General features: G+C 37.5%; 1 protein-coding gene across 3 annotated transcripts in view; it reads left to right on the forward strand.

The window, feature by feature from the left end:
- The window catches only part of enox1 (ecto-NOX disulfide-thiol exchanger 1), a 111607-nt gene that overhangs the window by 8487 nt on the left and 78628 nt on the right, over positions 1-24492 (forward strand). The gene's annotated exons all lie outside the window — the stretch shown is intronic.

A 24492-nucleotide genomic window follows, 5' to 3' on the forward strand; every position in this document is an offset into this window, starting at 1 on the left:
CAAGTGTTTTGATGTGAATATGGGATGACCCAAAAGTCACAGTTAACTAGAGCTACAGCCCCTCAACTGTTTGAGCTTTTATCACTAAAGTACAAGTTAATCTTCTAGTATTCTTCACATGTTCACTGCTTTTCTTGACATGTATGACTTCCATGTTGCAGCAGATCACACATGCCCTATGTTGGTGTGACCACCCTGACCTGCAATTGTTTGTGTATTCTGACACCGCTGTGGTAGATCAATAACACTATGGGCTTCCTTAGCTTGTCTGCTAATTCACAAATCACAGATCAGCTTATACTTTACACATGCATTTGTTGTACACTTAAAAATTGCTGCTGTTGCAGCTTCTTTCATTTCCTTTGATCACAAAGACACTGACCAGCTACAATATGAGCTCTGTTGGGAAAACAAGGGTCAGTTTGTATCAGAAGGTTTTAGAGATTCTTACCTGCTGGCTCCCTATTGCACACGTTTTCCCCACTCGTGTCTGTAGCTTATTATATAACACGGATTTTACACTACATCAAAGATTACAGGGAACTCGGGGAGTTATAACTTTGACACTGTATTGTCCAACTTCCAGATATCTTTGATGAATGTTTGGCACCTGAGATCTGCACGTAGTACCGTAATTTTCATGTGGAAGTGATAAAGCAGGGTAAACTAGAACATATGTGGCCTTTGGATAAATAGGAAATATAAAATATGCTTTTCTCCACAGAGGAACGCCTATTGGGGAACTAATATTTCAACCCTAGTCGGTCTTTTGTCTTATACCACAGCCTTTATTCGTTGTTTACATCAGTAAACCATGGCCACAGACGACCCTGTCCCTCCCCCTCCCTGAATCTCCTTTGATGAACACTTAATAATTGGGAATGTCCCACAGAAGTTGCACTTTTGAATTATTTTTCTTTGACCCACTTTTCAGGCTATCATCAATCCGGCCTAGTTAAACTAGTTCAAATTCTCACACATGCCCAATTTTTCAACTATTTATCAGCTGCCTGATGTCCCACACACTAATAACGGTTCCATTTAACATCAGTTTACTACTGAATTATTCAACAGCACCTTGAATGTTGTATAGTGTAATTGAAATATCCAAATTAGGAGGACTCACCTGGTTTGCATAAGAATTTGGGAAAATGTAAATATTTGATCTTTGAAATTTTAAGATTCAATTCATAATTGTCAATAATAAAATGTAGGTTAATCAATTTATTTATTTATTTTTTACCAACCCTACTACTACTACGTGTCTAGCAGCTACCTCATATGCCTCTTAGTCCTAAAAGTATGGTAGTAACTGACACATTTTTAAGTAAAATGTGGAAAATTTTGAGTGTTTAAAAAGCAGTTTAAACATCTTGAGTTGGATTCTTGCTTTTTGGGCTTTGTTGATTGGCTGTAAGAAATGAGGCATTACACGTTACCTGATCACACGTTGGTCATTTTTTTTGTTGAAAAAAAAGTTAAACAAAGCTTTCAATGTTTTTATTTTATATTTTAGGAATAAACATAATAAATAATAATTAGAGATATGACTTATAGAAATATTAAGTGCTGTCTGTTAAATCTTATTAATTAATCAACCAGGATAGTTTCCACTCGGTGTAAATCAACCAGTCTTGGTGTCATTATGAATGCGTGACATTTAAAGCAGTGATTCCCAGGAGGCAGAGCAAATACTGACACCACTCATCATCACATCACCATCATCAACAAACAGCTTCTCTATTGTCTGCGGGCTGTTGCATCATCAACTGACATGATGAGGAAAGTGCTGACTGTGAACTCTGGAGCCACTGTCGCAGCAGATATCGACACCGCTCTGTCTGAGGCTGGTTGGAAGGGCTGATGGGTTCATTGCGACAGTGAAGAGAAAAAATAAAAAAACCCCAGGAACCTTGTTTAAATAAACCCACAGACGAATTCCTATGTGTTTATTTTCATCATGTCCCACGTGCAGCTACTACCTCCTCTTAGCTTCTCTAAGGTGAGCTACCACACTCTACAACGTCTGAAATCTTCGTCGACCTCTTGCTGCAGAGCTCATTGACATCGACTGTCACTAATGGCGCTGATATTTTGAGATAAATTGGGAACATTATGGCTGCGTGCCACATGAGAGGAATATGATAGCTCTGCAGGTGTTCAAGAGTGTAGGAGTCGTTGTGTGTTTGTCATTATTTACTGCCCAAAAACCTGTATTATGAAAGAAAAGTCAAATATCAATTTGCATAGAGGTGTCTGAGGCACAAATAGATGCACTTTGTCTTGTTTGATCATATTTTGAGTGGTTTCTAACCTACAGAACTCAGGTATTCAATCATTTAAGAGGATATTTGACTGCTTTCTACCCTCTATAAGCCATTATTTATTCTATTAGGTTTTCATTATGTTTATTATTATGTTTGCCTTTTACTAAATGACACCCCAAATGTAAGTGAATATTACAAATGTACATTGCTGCACTTGTAGAAGATATTCTATTAGATTCCTTATTTTTCTTGATATCATGGAGAGTCTGAATATTATTAGGTTTTAGTTAAGCTTCCTCAGACTACTGCAGTGAAACCAAGGATATACAAGCCTCTGATGTCTTATGTTCTAGTAGTTTACTGATGTCGAGAGAAATGACAGTAACGATGTGAGGACAGTCGCCTGCACCCCCTCCCACCATCTGCTCAGATGCCTCATGTGCGTCTGTGCTTCTGGATAGATTGATTAACGTCATGTGAAACACTCACTTAGCTGTGAGCTATAAGAAGGTTTCATCTATCAAGAGAAAGACAGCATCAGTTGTTGGTAATACAGAGTCAAGCCTTTGCATTGTGGCTAAGTATACAGTGGTAGAAATGGATACGTGTGATATCTTAAATCTGATATCTGGAGTTTCTGAGAAATCTATGTTTATGTATGATTCTATTGAAATGCGAAAAAATACCTAACTAGTATTTTACTATAGTTTACAGCCGGTGGTCATTCATATACATTAATGTATATAAGTTCCTCCTTCGTCCTATAGGCCACTATACAAATGGTAATGATCGCCGAGTGCGCCCAGCCAATAGGCTTTGACTTCCTGTTTCTGAGACTGTCAATCAAAGTGAATGCGGAACTGTGAACGGAAACAAGGCCGCGCGTCACAACAGCAAACAGGTAAATATGATTTTGGCTGTTACCTGACCCATAGACCTATATCAGTGCAAACCGATGCAACCTTTTTATGTTCCGCGATGCGTGTGCAGAAAAGTAGAGGCGTGGCTTCTGGTAGATTGCAGAGGCAGGCGGAGGAAATGGAGCTGTTGAGGGCGGGATATCGAGACGTTCGCTGAGAAACTCCGGATATCAGCTTTAAGTGTTGTTCACATGGATTTTTGCAGTTCATTAGCCATTTGCAGTATAAAAACCACATTGGAAGATGAGCTCAGAGACACGATAAGCATTAGTACATGACATGAAAACAAGTTAACAAATGCCTCATAAATTACAGATAAGAAAAATACTGTACAATAAATAAAAAAAATACTGTACAATAAATAAAATACTGTACATAGTCTATACGATTAATAAGACAATCATGTTTTCTTTCTCAACCAAAAACTTGCCAGATTAGTTGGAGATTGTTTTGGCAACACTTTCTGACGCGGAGGGGGGGGTTCTGCACTAAGACAAGGTGGAGTGATGTGCAAAAGTGGAAATTTTACAAATAAAATAACTTGGAGTTTTCCTATGAACGGAATGCCCTGATTCTGGATTTTCCATCAAGACCAGCACTTTATTCTATTCAACTTTATTAATGTGATAAGGAGATGAACTTGGTAAAACAATAAATATCTTCAATTCATGTGGTAATTTGAATTTGCCCGGTGTTGACTACAACCTTTGTGACTGAGTGACACACACCGCTGCACACAAACTGGAGTGAAAGGTGATGAGCTTGACCTTTTTGCTGTTTTGTATTTTGTAACTTGGTCAGGCTGGGCATTTGATGTTATTTACAGTTGAACTGTTTCTGATTTAATGTTGATATTTAAATTAAAACATTTCACTGATGGTTCTTCCTCCTTGGAAATCTTTTGGGTTGCCTTATGTGTCAGATACCTGCAAAAACTGGGACCATCCATTTATTTGTAGTCGGAAATACCTCTAAACACTTACTGTACATTCACCTGAGAAATAAAAATCTTGTTTTCAGATATTTAAAGTAATTTCAGACATAACAGTGGATTTTTAATACATACAATAATTTAGTTAAAGGTCCAGTATTATGCTATTTTTCACTCATCTCTTTTTGTTTTAGCCCTCTGAAATGTGACTTTCTGAGCAGTTCTAAAAACAGGCTGTTTTGGGGCCTACTTATGCATATTCATAAGTGGGTGTGTCTATAGACGCAGATTTCATGTCTTGCTCTTGCAAGGGAGATCAGTGATCACCAAAGCGATTTTTCTTTTGTTGTTTTTAGCTGTGAGGTAGTCTTATTGGGTAGGAGGAGCCAGGATTGTCAGGAGGAGGAGTTTCCGTTAGGTGACTTCAAGTAGTGAGAAAAATCCAACCCGCCTTTTGTAGCTGACTTTTTACAAAATGTGGAATAACATGGGAGGGAGGAAACAGAACTTTTTCACTGTAGCAAAACCATTATAAAGTGATTTTTTTTTTTTTCATAATTCTGCCCCTTTAAAGGGGGCATATCATGGTTTTAAATCCTTCCTTTTTACATATAAATCATACAGTTGTGGTCTATATAAAGCGGAACTGCACTGCTTGGGTCTGAATTCCTCATTATTATAGCTCCACAGGCTCCTTTTCTACCCCTTTTCTGATGTGCTTCTAAGAGCAACTCGTTTTGGTGCGGTCTCTTTAAATGCAAATGAGACACTTCATACCCCGCCCCCTCTCCAGGTTCAACTCCACCCTGCTCGGCCATTTTTGTAGTTTGATAGAAGAGATACGGCTATGTAGCGGCGCAGAAAAAGTTTATTCACACGTTATTTACAACAGAATACTTGTCCATCCAGCTTTACATGTTTGAGCCAGAGTCGGACCCAGTGGAGCGAGATGAAAATGAAGATGATGAACCTGCAGAACCCTAACAAGTGAGCTAACACAAGCACCGAGCTAACGCTAGCGCCAAGCTAGCGTCACGAAATGCATTTTAATACAGTCTTTTTGGAGACAAAAACGGCAAAATGAAATGACTAATGAAAACTTTAGACTTAAATTAAATCACGTAGGCCATATCATCAAGGATCTAAAACGAGCACACAGCGCTAACATATGAAGTCTGAAGACGGTGCAACTGCTAATGCTAACAAAACAATGACAGGGACGTCTTATCATCACACTTTTTAGCGTTATTTACAGCTTACCGAAGTGCTCTGTTCGTCGTCTCCAAAGATAGAAGGAATTGAACCCTCAATCAGACGAAGTCTTTCAGTAAATTCTTCTTTATACTGGCGGAGGTTGCAGCAGCAGTCATCCTTGAAGTGCTGCGCGCACACAAAAATGACCTAACCCACAGATGTGGGTACATTTCTGTGAAAAATAAAACTCAACCAGGCACTTTGAAAAGGTTCTGATGCTGGGAGACGTAATGAAGCGTGTGGGTTACTACATCCAACAACCAAACATTTTGATTTCTCCTCTCGTAACTTCTGCATCCTGGAGCTTGGACTACAAAATAAAAGCGAGAAATAAAAATGGCGGATTGCTCGAAGTGTTGGGCCTGGAGTCGATGTCCTAATTTGGCAGTTCCGCTGACGTTATTGTTCAATAAACGTAATAGAGAATCGAAAAATCGAAACAGATTGAAAAATATGACCAAAACAGAATATAAAGATATCAACGGAGCACCTGAAGAGATTAATTTGAACTTTTCTGTGCTTCTTAACAATCTAAATATACATCAAAATGCATTTAAGGGCTAAAAAAAGTGGATTTAGCATGATATGTCCCCTTTAAACCAATTTGTAAAGAGTTGAGATTATTTTGTTTGTTTGTCAAATGTATTTAAAAGAAACTAAAACTAAAGTAAGAATGTTCTTTAATTGTTACACCTTTTATGGTCTTGGTCTCGGCTTGTCTTAGTCTTTTCTTGCTCTCAACTCCTAAAAGTCTTGGTCTGGGGCCTCATTTATGAAAGCGTGCCTTGGTATTTCGACAGTTGGTGGTACAGAATCATTGACACACACATCAATATATGAGTGGGGTCCATTATACCGTATGTGCCACGGGGGCCCCCGTGGGCCCTATTTTAAAAATTACTACTCCTCCATTAATGCTCGTTGAATCAGGCTGTAATTTGACATGGATATTCTATGAGCGGTGGGTCAAGAGCCTCTCTGAGACCTTTTCCGGAAACTTCTAAATTTATCGGAACCTAGTCGTGTGATATATCGTTTCAAAGGCAATTCAGCGTAGATTACAATTTTACATCGCACAATTTAATTTGTTTTACTCTGTGGAACCGAGTCATTTCACTGAATTCTGGGGAACATGGTATGTGCTATTCGGCTCCGTGGGCCCGGCCTTAGTTCATCAGAACTTGTTTTTTAATAACTCCCAAACGTTGCTTTTAAGTGGCGTATGCTTTCTTTTTTTTACGTACGCAGCGTTTATAAATGAGGCCCCAGGTCTTTATCTTGTGCTGTGTGGTCTTAAGCACAACACTGCTTGACCGCTGCTTACATTCACTGTCACAGAAATTCTGTTGGTATTTAAGATTTTACTTCAAGTTGAGCCTCCATGAAAACAAATGCACAGATTTCCTGTTCATCCACAAAATGCCAGTTTTAATTAAAACATTTTAAAAAGCCTGATTTTACTTCAAATCTCCTATCTGGACTAGGTTTACCATTTAAAAAAAAAAAAAAAAAAGACAAAATAATTAGCCATCTGTTTGTCAACCAAACCAAAGAGAAGATGAACAATGAGGGGCTTTATTTACTTATTTACTCAAAGTGATATTACTCTGCTGGAGTTTGCCTGTGTAGTCACACATGTGAGATAGTTTGTCTAATCCTGGTTCATGTCTTCAGGTGTTGGTTTTGCATCAGGACATGTTAGCATTGCTAATTCAATGCAATCTAATTCACACAATTCACCCACTGAACCCCCCCCCCACCCGATCACCACCTCCATGATGACATTATCTGCTACACTGGATATATATATACTGTATATATATATATTTATCCTTTATTCTCTATCTATCCTTTATTTATCCCTCATCCTTTATATTTATCATTATTATTATTATTATTATTATTGTTGCTGGGTTGTTCTTTGTTTTTTTTTCTTTTTTTTTTTTTGTTGTTTGTTTTGTGCACCAACTACCAAGACAAATTCCTTGTACTGTCCTTAAAACTGTACATTTCTGATTCTGATTCTGACAGTGGCTGGTGTGTGTGCGCGCGTGCATGTGTGTGTAGTTCTCTGGCTACACATCAAATAAATTTGATTTGAGTTGAAAGCTGGAGAGGAGAGAAGCAGGAAATAAGATTTGCTTCCTGACTGTCTGAGTGGCAGCAGCTGATACACGCCTGTGGCTAACGAGCATGTTTTCATGACACTGCTTCGTCCTCATGCTAATTTGTAATCATTAGGGTTTTTTTTTTAATGTATTGATCACAATCATCCAGACAGAGGCTTTTGACCACTAGTTTTTTTTTTTTTCATTATCAGTTCATTTTACATTATTGTCACTGAAATTCCCACTGGTGTATTCACAAAGACTTTATTCTTTGGTAGCAATTGAACATTGAACATACAATTGTTGCCATGGATGTTAGTGAAAGTCTCAACACAAGATGTTTGTGGGGTAAATCGTACAGAGCTCCAGACATGACATGGTAAAAAAAATAAAATAATTGTGGCCACAAAATGGTAATTAATAGAACTTAAAGTATTTATAATATATAGTGATTGTACTGCGTTGGCTGAGTGATTAATGCAGTGGGCAAAATCAACAACCCTTTAAAGCAACTTAGTGTTTCTATTTTAGATGAGACATATTTCACACGTGTTTATTTTATTGTTTACACATTACACAGTTTGAAAATTGTAAAATACGCAAGAACATAAACTTCCTGTTTACAACATCCACAGTTGGGGATGTAAAGATTAATCGTGAGGCAGTTAAAAATCGATTCAAATGTGTCACGGTTCACATCGATTCTCTGAAATTGAATCTCAGTACTTTTTAGAATTCTTTTTTTTTTACAGCAAATGGCGCTATCTATTTTGAAGTTCAGGATGCACCACCTTGTTTTAAATCAGAAGTGTGGAAGCATTTTGGCTTCCCCAAGACAAAATGAAAGCGGTGAGAAAGAAAGGAGAAAAAAGAAAGTGAAATCTAAGGTAAGAGGGGAACAGAGAGGAAAGGTTTGAAACAAGAAAGAGAGAATGAAAGTCATAGTTTGTTTATTTATACTATTTCTTTGATACGGGATTTGTTTTAAAGTCCAATTTTTAAGGCACAAAATACATTTTCAGTTGCACTTTTAAAAAGAAAAGGAGCTATTATGCAGTTTTGCATAGTTTACTGTAAAGCCAGAATTTAAATGAATAGGCTTCATTTGTACTATTTCTTTATTTTATTCAGGATTTATTTTTAATTAAATTGCATTGTTTAGTATCGTTTATCAAGGGATTCTTTTGACATGGAAGATGAAAGAAAATAGTACAGTATTTTTTTTTTTTTTTTTCAAAGAAAAAAATGAATATTTTTCAGTCATCATTTGTCTACAGTTTCATTTTGTAAAATAAATTGAGAGAATCGCATCGTGAACCCAGTATCGTGAATCGAATCGTATCGGGATTTGAGTGAATCTTTACATTCCCATCCACAGTGTATTCATTATATAATCTTTTTTTTTCTTTACCATGTAATGTCTGGGGCTTTAATCGTTAGCTTCAAGCTAAGTTTGCAGGAATGTATCTCAGAGTAAGTTTGAAGATCATCTATTTCTCTACTTTAGTGGTTTATCCTATTTAGTCTGGCAGAGCACTGGATTTTATCTCACCATAGAACTAACGCACAAGGAAACAAACACGGTCAGTAACAGACTAGTAGAACAGGACTTGGTTTTTAGACTGCTGGAGAAAGATTTTGTTTTTACGTTCATGAACTGCTTCTTTTATTTTGAAATCACATGTTTATTATGTGAGATTCCTCTATGGATGCAGCTCAGATTTTAAACATAAAAAACCATATATGTTGGAACAGATGCAATAGAATTCCAATGGGTCTTCTCTGGTCAATGTTAAATCAGCACGTGATCACAGACCATATCTAATTGGTCTTCCATGTCGTGGATGAGTGCTACTCATTTTGCTTATAGTAAGCAAAAAAAAAGAGTTTTGTTTCCAATAAAAAGCTTAATCTGCTTTTTTTCCCCCCTTATTTTATTGCTTCTAAATGTGCAGGAAAGCCCAAAATCATATGCACATGTTTAATCTGAAAAGCAATACTTCATTATAGGAACACGTAGCAAGACGATCTGGTGGAATAATTGGATTGAGGTTTTTTTTTTTTTTTTCATTGTTGGGCCCCAATTTACAATTCCAATTTACATTCCATTTTTAACCCCAAAAATGCCTTAAACTTTGACTTGAGCCCCTTAAATACAGTATGCCTTTTTAGAACAGAGCCTTTCCTTATATTCTGAAAGCATGGATGCAGCAGCTGAAGGTCAGTGTTCACCCAGGCAGATCCGTGGAGGCAGGATGCCAACGCTTGTTAAGTGAAGCTTGATGCATGTGCAGAATGCAAGTGCAGAGATACAGAGGAGCAGAAGCGAGTGCGTGGATTAGAAAACCTTGTTCACACACGCACGCACGCACACACACACAGGAGTGAAAAGTGGTGCAGCTGTATCTCATGGACAAGCGGGCGCTTTCATGTCGCCATTCATGACTGTGACGATGTGTGTCTGCAATGCAGTGTTATAACAAGAAACAGGTAGTTCAGTCTGCAGCAATGAATGCATATGGAGGACCAAACCTGAAATAATGAATAACCAAAAAAACGTGAAAAATAACCAAAAGGACAATTAAATACAAATAAATATAAAAGGTGCATTTATTAATTTAATTATGTATTTGTATTTTAATTTTAGCTTTTGTATTTCTCCCCACTTATATTTATTTATTTGTATTTAATTATACATTTCAAAAGTTTTTATTTTTATTTTTCACGTTTATTTATTCATTTAATTAAATGTAAATTTTGGCAGGTTTGGTCCTCCATAAATGCACAGCTCATGAAACAATGACAATGTTGCTTAGGTTGCACAGCTGATCTCCGCAGTATGAGTTGATGGAAGAAAAAAAAACACAACACAAGGCCATGAATTAGTTTAAGGATATGGAACACAAGCTTTCAAGAGGAAATATGAACTATTTATATACAATGTTGAAGGTAAATACAAATCTTTCTGATACCAAATCAGCAAACCTGAAGCTCGGGCTGGGCAAATTTGCCAAAAAAAAAAATCTCATTTTTTTAAGAGAAATTCGAGTTTCAATTTGATTTTTGATTTTTGTTTTTTTTTTTAATACATTTAAAAAGGACTGCAGACATCAGATATATTGTCAAAAGTGCAAATTTATTGCTGTGATTGTCCTCAAGAGTTAAATGCATAGAACAATCCCAAAATAAAAAGTAAATGAGGCTCTGTCATTCAACAATATCAAGGTTTTTTAAAGGATTTTTTGGGCTCTAGTGGCCTTTATATGACAGTTGCTTGACAGGAAGGGGATCAGAGAGAGCAGGGAATGACACGCAGCAAAGGGTCCCAGGCCGGGAATCGAACCTGGACCGGCTGCAGGTGAGGATCTATAGCCTCCGTACATGGGGCGGGCGCTCAACCCACAGAGCTACACACCTCCATCAATATCAAGCTTTAACCAAGGTTTAAGCTTAAGTGCAACAGCAACTTCACAGTAGCTTCAATATTCTGATTGAGAAATCAGATAACTACATATTCTATAACATAACATTACAATTAAAAATAATAAACTCTTCCCTTAGCATCTTATCATCGTGCGAATAAAAAATGCAACATGCCTGTGGCACACATATAACCTACTCACAGGGTAAACACATGTATACAAAGAGGGGGCTGGCTCACATCGGAACGCGAAAAAGTCCAAAAAAACTGTGGTGGGAAAAAAATTTATAATTAAATATTTAATTTTTTTTAATTTATTTCAATTAAATTCGATTAATCGATTAAATGGATTTTTTTTCCCAGCCCTACCTGCAGCCCTATGTGACCAAACAGGGTTTCTTCTAAACGTACGACTCACCGTTGGTGTTGTGCGGTAGCAACCATCTGACGGCCAAAGGCAGTGAGGGATGAGCCTGTGTTACGGAGCTAGCTGCCCTGGACAAAGAAGACGGATCATTACAGCGTCCAACAGTAGGAAAGTTAGAACGAAGGAGTCGGCCTGCAGTCTGACATAACCTTCTGGTACAGCAACACAGTCTTCCTCCTAATGATCACATACTGTAGCAGCCAACAGAACACAACAGATATTAACAGGCCAGAGGAGTCTGTGTAGGTGGTGAATGATCACAATTGGAAAACTGAGATGTTTTACCCAACTTTGGCTTCTTTGTTGAATCTTTCCAACAGTTTCTGTTCAATTATCAACTGATTCATTTTATTAGTGCCAGTTTCAATTAGATAATTGTAGGGCTTCCAATTTTCGTGATTACGGAAAACCGTAATCATTTATGTTCTGGAACAGAAAAAGATATCGCTTCTCTCTCTCTCTCTCTCTCTCTCGCTCTCTCTAGTTAAAATCTGTCCCCAACATGACACATGCTCGTCCTTGTTTCTGGACAATATCAAGCATTTGCAACACCATTTTATTCCCCCGGGAAATATCGTGACGGAATGTCTAGCAAGTGTGATAAACTGACAAATATGTCCAATTCGGCCCATGATCTTGTTTAAAAACCTTGTGCTACAGTACGTGTTATGATTAGAATAGTGATCATGTTAGTCTGTGACTGAAAATAAACGCAGAGCTTCATCTGAAGTGTGTTTTCAATGTGTTGTGATGATCAAGCGGTTCAGATTATTATCACCCGCCACAAAGTGTGGAAGGGGGATATAGGTTTGAGCTCCGTGAGTCCATCCGTCCGAGTTAAATGGGACAGCTTTTCTCAGAAACTGTTTAAGATAGGATGACCATATTCGGTGTGTGGCTTCAGGGTATCAATACCTTGATGGAGTTCAAAAAATGTGTGCAATTATTTTTACCAAAGTTATTGCCCTTGTTCCGTTTTTTTTTTTTGGCGGGGGATGTTGATTACTATGTCTTCTTGTTATGACTATATTCAAATCAGAGAAGGCACTGGTACAAAGATAGATTTATCTATCTAGCTGTTGGTGTACTAGCTGAACTGGTGATAAGTTTATCTTGTGACGCGTCACATCAGAAGCATCTGCAATCACACGGCTGTGCAGCATTTTGTGCAAAGCTTAAAGGGTGATTAGCCGGTAGGCGGTACTTAAAAGTTTCACAAATAATATTTTTGGACCATGTCACACATTTCCATGGTGTTTTTCCTCTAAACTAGAGGCTGAGGTTTGAAAGTGTAGCAAATGTGACTTCAGTGTAACCCTTCTGAAGCATATGAACATAAAGTAAAATAATTTTAACGGGGAAAAAACAATGAAACTGAAACAAAACAGAAAAGTGAAGTAATGTGGAAATCCGTCCCTGAAAGGGAAAATAGGAGCTTTTATTTTGTTATGTTTATACCATTTATTTGTGTGTAGTGGCTCAGGGATTCACATTCAGAGGTTTGGATAACTCACCCTGTGCAAAGGTTTTCCCCTCACTGTTTAGGGAGTGACTGTGTGGTTGTCAGAGCATCTTAGCTTTACCTCACCATGACATGTTCCTTCCCTGTTTGCTCCCCAACCTCTCTACAACTACACCCCCCCATCCTACCATCTTTTTTGTAAATTGGCTCATCTGTAAGCTTTACACGATCAGGATTTTGGGGCCGATCACCGATCAGTAAGATAAAAAAAAAAAGATCAGTGATCCAAACTGTACCATTTTTCAGGACCTAAACGCAGACCTTGTCAGTGTGTGTGGGTGCGTGGCCCTTTAACTGCGAATGAATGTGCTGGTTGCTCGACCAGTGTGCGGAGTGAGGGAGCATGTAAGACCAGAGCAGATCGATTATAAGCTGTAAGCCGTTTTTGAGTGATTGGCAAAATAAACTTTGCAGCTGTTGAATTAAACCGGAATCCCATGTCATACTCAATGACTGCTGTGAAGCAACAGAGTTAACCCTGAAGCTGAGGATAGCTTCTACTACAAGAGAGTTGGAGATGAAACTATGTGAAGCCTCCACTAGCATTAGCATTAGGAGCAAAGACATATTTCCTGACTGTAGCATTGCAAAACCTGCTGTTGCTTATAGTCCGTATTCACAAGGTGCACAGTGGAGGTGGCACACACACACACTCTCTCTCATACACTCACACACACACACTAACAGCAGATGCTGCCCCCGCTTCATATCCAGTGGACTGGGGAAGAAGCCCAGCACTCAGCGGCTTTGCTCCAACCAATCGCCATTTTTGCCGTTTGCTCATAGGTTTTCACCTTTGTGCACAAATGTGAGTGAAATAAAGCCGTGTCACGTAAAGCAAACAACTCTTTGGGGTAAATTAAAGGGATAAAACAATGCAATGGGAGCATCTACAGAAAGTTTCATCACGACAATGTCATTAATCGGATCGGCAAATTAGGACATTACAGCCGATCATATTAAAAAAGAACTAAGTAACTTGTGCTTTGCGCTCTCCCTAAAGGTCCCTAAACTCTGCACCCCCCAGCACCTGTCCCACCCCACAGCTACATGCACACCTTTGCTCTCCCAAGACAGTAGCAACCGATCACTGAAAAATCCTAATACAACAGTGACACTAAGGGTGCTTTTACACATACAGTATAGTCCCATGTGACCATGTGAACAGTATGAGGAAGAGAGACAAGTAAAATAAATGAATGATGTGGGAGTAATATGGAAGGGAGTGTGGAAATGTGTGTGATGTGTTTGTGTGCTGACAAAGCGGCTCTGAAAATGGATGGATGGATGGATATTTGTGTGTGTGCTGCCTGATGGAGCGCTGGGTTGCGAGTGTGTGCGTGCGTCTGTTGCCGTGATGACTGTACGTGATTGTTGTGAGTTGCTCCGTTCCTCAGACAAAGGTCTTCTCTGCCTTTTTTTGCTGGTTCCGCCATGATATAAGTTTGAGAAAAATGAATTTGAGGCAACTGTGTGCAGCCACGGGGCTGGTCATAATCTAGCATTAGTTTGTATTGGGCTGCCGTAAAGCACTATGTCTTGCCACCGAGTCGGAGGCAGGGAAAGTTGGCCAGAGACAGCAGGGTGAGATGAAAGACCCCCCAATCACCCCATAAACACTTGTATTACCCTCACAGGGACTATGAGAAGGATTCTATAAGGTGAAAAAGGTACTTAGTTCTGCTTTAATTGTGTAAAATGCAAATAATCAGCTGATCCGATATGGCCGATCGGTGTAAACCCTTCTCATTAGGGTCTGGTTTTAATTTGAAAGGGAGGCTGAAACACACTAACATTTTCAACAGACTAAATCACACTCCAAAGAGCCTAAATATCAGAACATTTAATAAGCACAAAGTACACGTACACGTGTGCATTAGCAGAGTGATGTGTGTGACTATAATGGCTGCTGAGCATTTCAGTGATTAACGCCATAGGGGAGCTGTCAATCTACCACCACTCCACACTGGAATACACTTCCCACAAGTGTCAGATCTCACCTACTGACCTCAGAGCCTATGGTGAGGATCTTCAGTAAAGTATCTGTCTGAATCAAAGTACAGTCTGTTAGTTGAGAGGAAGCACTTTTATGCTCCCAGCAGGAATATCTGATAAAAACATGTTGCTATTATTCATAAATCATATTCATAAATTGAGCTGATTCACCTTTTAAGCTTTGAAGTCTAGAGATCTTAAAACTTAAGACTTATAAACAATGCAACAACTTTTTTTTTTTTTTTAAAGTAATGATAAATATTTTAATTGTGCTGTTTGAAATGTAAAAAATAAATCAAGTTGTGATCAAAGCAACACAGGGAAGAAATTGTGTAACCAGATGTAAATGGATGTAAAAGGCATGTCTTCACTTACAGTGTTGTAGATGTAAAAGTATCGACAAACTGAGATCAGCTGTCTGATTTTAACAGCTCCAAGTTGTAGGAGATCTAAACGTGTCTGACAGTTTTGTGATTTTATTTGTATTTGTGGGGTCAAGTTTGGAAACATTTGATTGATTTTATGTTTTTGCAACATGTTTTGGATTATGTCATATTTGAACTAGTCTGTTGCAGTGCAGGATATCTTAGTCTAAGGATGTTTGAGGTCAAAGTTCATGTTCATGCCTGTAAAGCTAAAGAGAAAGCAGCTAGAGGGAATGGAAAAGGAGAAAACACAGTGGGGTTAAATAGGCCATATCTTTTATATTCTGAGTCTGAACCTTCTGTGTATGATATGTGGGGCGTGGCTAAGTCACACGCAATGAAATACACTCTTAAAAAAAAGTGTATACACACTCTTGGTCATACAATAATTCCAGGCCCTGAATAGAATGGGTATGAATGCAAAAGACTGATGATATTAAAACAAAATAATTGAATTTCTTTCATTAAAATTCTATTAAGTTATAACATTTCTACAACCATACATTGCAATACTGTCTCTCAGTGTAAAAGCCATTGCGCTGAACATTCATTGATTATATCAAGAATAAGGAAGACACTTGATAGGTGTCCTCTCCTCTCGTCCCACAATGCTTTGAGTTGTCAGGTTGCTAAGCAACAGCTAAGAAATGGCTTACATCTAATGGAAAGCAGATCTTAAAGTGGCAATTAAACATATCCGTCCATAGATTTCTGCTACGAATACTAAACGTAGGCAAAGTGTAAACAGTCAGTCTTTTTGGCATTTTCTAGTTCTTCTCACTAAAAATGTACCATTTTAATCTCATCATCTTTCCACAAATCCTCTACCATTGTTTTCCTCAGGATGTGGCGGCGTCGTGTTGATCCAAGAATCAAAGCTGTGCCAGTGTTTAGCTTTTACGATTCAACCCGACTATGAAACTTTGAAGGCCAGTCATTCATTTTGACCACATTGTATTGGTCTTATTAAGTTAACTACAGAAAGTGAGTGAAGAGTTTTCCACTGGAGAGGCTGTTGGAAGGTTCTGGAAACATTTTGTCAGATGCAGCGTTTGCTTTTCATGGCCCCAAATTAATGAGCACAATACTGCATCCTGCAGAATATACAGCTTAGTAGGATGGATGGATGGATGGATGGATGGATGGATCTCTATGAGAGAATGCTTGAGTATGATTTTTTAAATGTTTGCAAAAGCCAAAATAAAGTCATATAGATTTATTTTTATTTTTTTATCACAGTACTTTTGAATGCAATCAGTTTGTGATTGCATTATTATTAAACTGTTTTATTGTACTTGATAAAAACAGTGGAATTATGCCGTAGAGCTAGAATAGCTGCTGTGTCCATGTGACTTACATATACTGTGCAATGAATAACAAAAAGCAAAGCCTTGCACCTGCGCTAGGCCTGGCCGATAAAACGATAACAATATATATCGTGATGGAGATCTAATTAATATCAATAGAAAATATGTGATAATTTCACTGTACACCGTTAGAAAAAACACTTAAACAACCCCCGACCCAGAACCGCAAGGAATTCTGGGAGATGTAGGCAGAGGAACGGCTTGATCTCCTCCAAAGTAGCTGTGTACATTAGCAGTTTATATACTGTATATATACATCTATATTTGTACATTGAAGTTAATTAAGGTTTTTTTTTTTTTGTCCATAGATTTGTTGACCTCTTTCAATGTTAAAGATATTGTTTAAAATAAAAGTATTTAAATGGTGCCTTTTTTCTTCTGGTCCTTATTTTGAATAGGTTAAAAAAAATAATAATACTTATTGATATCGACTGATATGAAACACATATCGTGATACATTTTCCAGGCTTTCTCTCACAGATTCTCAGTAGATCATTTAAATCTTAACGGTAATGGTTATTAATCGGTTATCAGTTATGAAAATGAGTATACACTGCAAAGGTTGCAATACATGCAGAGTGGTGCAGTGATATCCTGTTGAAAAGAGGGAATGGTTGAAATTTTAATGAGTTATGCAGGAGGAGGTCGTTATTTCATTGGAAACACTTGGGTGCACATGGGAAAAATCTATAATCCTCTTTATTGGAAGGAATCTCCATGAACGTCCTATGGGACTCCTGCCTGTGTACACCCCCATAATGTGATTGCGTACGTGTGTGTGTGTGTGTGTGTGGTGAAGGGATGAAGCTGTTGTGAATTCTTTGTTCTCATTCGCTGATATTTTCACAGGAGCACGCAGGGATCATTAGCAGTGTCTCGTATAGAGTAATAAGTGCAGTGATGGCTTACTTTAAAATTCAATTTGAGCTGAACATCAAACAATGATGTTTGTCTTTCCATTACTGTATGATTTATGTGTGTGGACATGCAGAGAAGTGCTTTAATTGGACGTGGTTGCCGTCAGTGCTGCAAACCTTCCATGAACACGTTTCTTTGAGAGGCTGAAGCAACACGTTTTCCCACAGCTGTCAGATTATTCTGTGACACATGATTCACAGCCACACTCAGCACATTAGGAACAAGGAATTTGTAAAAGTTTCCAACTCTACATACGTGTATGTGCACTATTTTTGACAGAGGGAATGCTGGTGCATGGTGGAAACAATTCATTTCCATTCGCTTGGTTTCCCTTTGGAAAAGCTTTGCTCATGGTTAAGAATACGTTCCCCTCTATTTACTTGGGAAACCCTCTGTGAATCATATTAGTCCTAATCACACAGCTTTGGAGGCTTTTACTGGTAGACTGTGCATCTCACTAATAATTCTAACTTCTGTAATTAACCCAATTTAGTCACCTTATTGCATTCAGAATTCAACAAGATTTCAAAGAATTTGAATTCAATGAAGAATTGAAAGTACTGTATCAAAAAAGTAATTTGTTAAGTAATGCTGTATTTACATATTTAAAAATATGTTATGATTGTCAAATGTGTTGTTGAAATATTGACTCCAACAATGAATTAATAAAATGTTTGTACTTGCGTTATTAATATTGTAAAAGTGTAACTATAACATTTTGTAGTTTATGTTGTCACAATCCAAAAGTGCACAAAATAGTGTGCATATGTTTTGGGAAACAATGATTAGGCATCGCAGGAAACCTTTGTTGAATGCACTTGTTATGGATGGTTGTGAATGTTTTTTTGTATTGTTGTGTTTGAGTGGAGTGAGTGCTCTGTCATCTGGATCTTTGTATTCTGTTCAGTCCACTGTGGTTGTGACTTGGTTTAAGTGCATTGGATGTATAGTGTGTCGGGCTGGGCAAAAAATCGATTTAAACGATTTATCGAATTTGTAGATAAAAACTATTTTTACTTTGCAAATTCGAGTTTAACCCTTGTATTATGTTGAAAAAAAATTACATTGATTATGTTGCGGGTCATTTTGACCCGTACTGTGTAAATCCATGCAAAACAGGTTAAAAAAAAATTAATTTTTTTTTCTTCCCCACCACAGTTTTTTCAGACTTTTTTCGCGTTCAATCGTTGTAGGTTACCGTAGCTCATTGTGAGCCAGCCCCCTCTTTGTTTACATGTGTTTACCCTTTGAGTAGGCTGTATGTGTGACACAGGCATGTTTCATTTTTTATTTGCACTATGCTGAGATGCTAAGGGAAGAGTTTATTTATTTTTTTTATTTGTGATGTTATAAAATATGTAGTTAACTGATTTCGTAATCAGAAAATTGAAGCAATTGTTGAATGACAGTCTCATTTAAGTTTTATATTAGGATTGTTTTATGCATTTTAACTCTTGAGGACGATCACAGCAATAAAGTTGTACTTTTGACAATATATCTGATGTTTTCAGTCATTTTTAGGTGCATTGAAAAAAAAATAATCGAAAATCGAATCGAAACTCGATTTTTTTTTTTTTAAATATCTGAGATTTTTTTGTAGTCAAAATCGCCCAGCCCTAAAAGTGTGTAAGGGAACAAGTGCTGAAAGGGTAGAATTGGGACAGTTTGTGGTTACGTATCCAACTGAGTCAGGACGTCATCAATTGTGATCGCAAAATGGCCTTGTCACACATAAATCACAGTCCGTACGTTTGGGACACCCTAGACACTCGCACCCTTCAGCGGGAGCGCGCAACCAAGGGGCGCAAGTGTGGGTATTGGGACGCAGCCTCTGTCATGTGAGTGGATCTTTGTTTATGCACAGGTGTTGCTGATCTATGCTGATTGGTCCTCCATGTATTTAAATACAACAGCCTGCAGTTGACTGGGGGGAACCTGTCTGACTGACTTTGTGTTTATTTTTCTCTGGTTTTATTTCATTTGTGCTCGACTGCCTTTTTAGTTTGTACCCAACCCTTTTTGGTTTTGACTTGTGGTTTTTAATACATTATGTTAACTTTGTGCCCTCGTATTGTGAACATTAGTTTGGGAACCTGGACGAACACATTTCCTTAAACTATTGTGTTATGTGTGTTGCCCTCCTAGACGGGTGCGTAACAGCACTAAACGTTGCCTTACCCTTTTTTTTTTTTTGTCACCATCCTTTTTCATTCTTTGATTAATAATAATAATTCCTTTTATGGAAAAAGTGCCTTTCAGGCCACCCTAGGACACTTTACAATAAAAACAGAATAATAAACAGTGCAATACATTAAAAACAGTGTAATACAAAGAAGAAGAGAAAAGAAAAACAATTTCGGTGGAATTAGAAACAGAGAATGGGCCGATTGTTATTGTCACTCATTTCTGATGTAGACATTAGATTATCATCTTTTATTTTGTAAAATCAAGCTATCTTCATTGCTAAGTGACAGGCTATGTTACCTCCATGTTTATAAAGCCACACAAACGCACAGGCAGAGTTTATTTTCTCCTTCTAAAGTAAAGTTTAATGTAATGCTCACTTTTCTTATCTGTCTTAGCTTGTTGACTTTTGTTTCATACATTTGGGAAAGTAAGGGCACTAAATTGTGTATTTTTAACCAGTCTGTGCTTATGAGATTGTGACACTGCTGCAGCAATGATGATAAAATGTCAATAAAAAATGAATAAAGTTAGTTATTGAGTCCGTAGCTCAATGACATGCTCAACTCTCAGATTTTAAATCTAAATGCAAGCATTTTGTTTCCATTTTCACTCATCTTGGATTAATCTGATAGTTAGCATCTAGCTTTTTGTAATGTGTGTTTTAATAACCGTAATCGGTGAACATTCACATATTTCTCAAACATTAAAAGTTAAGCAGGATAATCAGTGTTTCTCTTGTTGTTCTCCTCCTTTCCCTTTCCCTCCTTAGTCTTTGTCGCCGTATCATTAACAGTGATTTATAGGAGGGCCCTCTACAACATGAATGGTGCCAATAGGTGCAGCGGGTACATCGCCTCAGCTGCCGCCACCCCCGCCCTTTCAGCTCACCCTGCCGCTTGCCACGCCTGTGATGGATCAACATAAAGCAGAGGGCCATAAAAAGGAAAGACATGCACACCCAACACATAATTAGTGGGTGTGTTTTGTTTCAGGGAACAACAGGCTTTGTGACTGTGGCGTGGTGTGTGATGAATGGAGGCTGGTCTGCAGAGACCTTAGAGCTTTGTCAGATAGAGCCGAGCAACGCTGAGGTAAATTTCTCATTTTGCTTTCAGTATTCGACTGAAACACCTTTGCAAATATCGGCTGAAGGACTTTTTTTTCACTTGTTGTCCATTAAGTAGACGTTTTGTTTCTTATTATGGACTGAGGGTCTTTAAAGAAAGTTTTGGAAAAAGTTGGCAACATTGTGTTGTCTTGCACACACAAAGTAATGAAATAAAATATGTACAATAGGTGGCAATATATACCTATTCCAGTTGGTCGCAATGCCCCAAAAACCAAGAAAAAAGAAGGTTGGCAACATTGCCTCCTAACTAGGGTTGGGCAATTTATTGAGATTCAACATACATCAAGTTTTTTAATTTGGCGATATAGAACATTACAATGTCACCTATATTGATACAGTATATGTATATATATTTTTTTATGTTTACGTTGTGTCTGAATTCACACCCCCTTATTTTAAGATGAAGATGAGGGACCTCCGCCAGGGTGTTTTCTAGTAATCCCCGTGAAAAATGCAAATGACGAGTTATCTAGTCAATGGCGCTGAGTGAGTTAAAGATAACTTTACTTGTCACAATGTTGAAAAAAACCCACAAATATTTTGCTTTGCAATGGGAAAACAATTTCCGAAGACACAAGATGGGCAGTTTTAGCCACTAAACAATGACATTTTAACATCAAACTAGTGTGGTTCCTTCAATGACGACATCTGATCTGATCAGTGCCATCCATGAAAAACAACAACAAACCACTAAATTAAGGTGTGTTATATTAGTTAAGTATAAAAATGTGATTTTACAAATGATTTGAATACCTCACAGGGTAATTAGCCCACATAGCTGGAAAATGATTGTGTGTAAGATATGCAGATTTATTCATCATTTACATACCAATCAGGTTGGCAGTGCTGATGTGATAATGAGTGAGTGAAAACAAGGAGATGAATCTATAAAACACACATGCACGCGAGTAGGCACACACATACACACACACACACACACACACTTGTTGAAGTTATAAAGAAAGCACTCCATGCTTCAAATACCAGTATCGAAGGTTTTGAAAATGACTTGTTAAGTGCCGAGTGCATGGCTTCCTTGTTTGGGGATGTGTCCCATAACTTTAATCTTCTGCTATCCACACACCGTTTTTGGCCAATAAACTGCGTGTTGAAGTAAAACACATTGGCTAATTAAGCATCTATTCTGAATGAGTCCAACGAAAGCAGCAGTTTATGTCATACTAAAGCCAGCAGTTTGAAACGCTTGCAGGAGCTGCTCAGTCGCTTTCTTTTCCTCATCTTTTCTAACCACAGAAATAATCAATTTTAGATGATAATCCATTTTTTTTCTAGGGATAGAATGATATGGATTTTTTAGGGCCGATACCGATTTTTTTTTTTCATCAGCCGATACGGACTGTTGATTTTCTTGAGCCGATATTTGGAGCCGACACTACCTTTGCTCCCTCAATTTACATCATAAAAATTACACAATGATGATAACAAATGGTACGAGTCTCAATTTTTAAAAAAGGAACATTTATTGAAATTAACAAAGGAATGACAAGTAAAAAATATTTAACAGATCTTAAAAAAGGTGATGTAGAACAAGTAAAAAATATTTAACAGATCTTAAAAAAGGTGATGTAGAACAAGTAAAAAATATTTAACAAATATTAAAAACAGGTGATGTAGAACAAGACCAAGTAAAACATATTTCTGCTCTCTGTAAATAATGAGGATCGGCGAACGCATTAGCCCGCATCGGCCAATGCCGATACACATAAAAAACGCAAAAATTGGCCGATAACATCGGTCGGCCGATGTATCGGTCTATCACTAATTTTTCCTACGGCTGCGTCACATTGAGTCACAAACAACACGGTAGCTCATTCAATCAAAGCATTACAAGCTGAATTTGGCTTCTAAAAGTGAAACTGTTTCTGAATGCTCGCGCTGCTCTTTGATTCAACTCTTTACTGAAGGTAAGGTTATCAACTGTGGCTGTGAATTGCATTAAAACCAAGATGGACAACCATTGCTGGGGGGTTGGGTTAATGCAAAGTGGTGCAAAGGCTTTGTTTCTGCCCCCTCAGCCTGGTGCTCTGAAGTGATGAAAACGTAACAATTTTTGAGCACCGTTCTCTCCTTTGTGTACGTTCGAGGGTGACAACATTCAAACAGCCATACCTTCTTGATATATTATTTAATTGCTATGTGTGTGACACCTTTGGGAAGCTTAGAATCCACACTTTCAGAAAATGTGTAAATAACTCCAAACGCCCCCTAGCTGACATGTTCCTGGTTTTCTCACGGCACATTACAAATGTTCATTTGACTTTGTCTCATTCTCAGTCACAAAGGGAGACCAAGCTTTGATTGTCATTAGAGTAGAGTCCACTTTCTCCCTGTAACTGTATGTAGTACTGTTCATCTGCTGGGAAGAGCTGCTGGAAGCTGGACTGGTTATTTCCAGTCTGGACTGTGTTCTTTGCCATATGGCCTCATCTGGCACTAACACATGGTGCGCCTCACTGGGATGAACGCTGAACAGTGATCATTCAACCACAGTCTTGGAAGTTATTATATATGCAGTGATGTATTTTTAGACCCATTCTTAAGACAGTAGGATGTTAAACACCAAACACTTGTAATGATGTATTGCAGAAGCTAGCTACGTTATGCTAACACTTTGCAATCAGTCTGATGGGTTTAATAATAGTAATGGTGCCTCATTTTTTGCTGGATTGTACCATTTGTATTTTACTCTCTGCCAATATAATAATGAGTGTTTTTCCCTTTCTATCCCAATATTCTTCATGCTTTTGGTTTTACACTTTTTTTTATTTATAATTTCTGTATTTTTTTAACAAACTGAATAGTTGATGCAGTATGTTCTGTTACGTTTTACAACACAAGCCTATCAGAATAATTTCAAAAATGGACACTTATGAATCACTGTGTTTTTGGATTTTTTTAATTTATATTATTATACAGTATTACTAGTACAGTGCCAGTTGAATGTATGTATTCATATATTGGGAGGAGCTTAAGTAGAGTTGTCAATTATGGCCAAATGAGTATGTGTTTGAAGGTTGGATGTACAAAGAGGTGTACATACTCTGTAGTGTTATAAATAGGTATATTTGTGGGTGCAAAGTAAAATAGCATGTGCATTTTCCCTGGTTTAATTCTATGGGACATGCGCATGATAAATGTGTTTGTTGTTTTTTTTTTTTTTTTTTTTTTTACTAATTTTTATATATTTTTTTGTTTGGTGTATTTTTTCGTAATGTATGTTTTTGAGAGTCATGTGTATTTTTGTATCTTTTTTGGTGTAGTTTTGTGCATTTCTGTTTGTCATTTTGAGTATTTTTTGTATAAATATTTAGTTTTGTGTATTTTGAGTAATTTTTATATGTTAGTTGTCGTTTGGTGTATTTTTCTGTAATGTATGTTTTTTGGAGTCATTTTGTGTGTTTATGGAGCCTTTTTGTATATTTTTGTTCGTTTTCGTTGTCGTTTTGTGTACTTTTTGTATAAATATTGTTTAGTGTTTTGTTTTACATCATTATGTATCTTTCAGTTGTGTTTTTGTGCATTTTTTACGATTATTTATTTTTTGTTGCCATTGCACACACGCACACAGACCTTTTATTCGTAGATTTCTAAGAGCTTTTA

The sequence above is a fragment of the Gouania willdenowi genome, chromosome 21 (genome assembly GCF_900634775.1).
Source record: "Gouania willdenowi chromosome 21, fGouWil2.1, whole genome shotgun sequence".
Taxonomy (NCBI): domain Eukaryota; kingdom Metazoa; phylum Chordata; class Actinopteri; order Blenniiformes; family Gobiesocidae; genus Gouania; species Gouania willdenowi.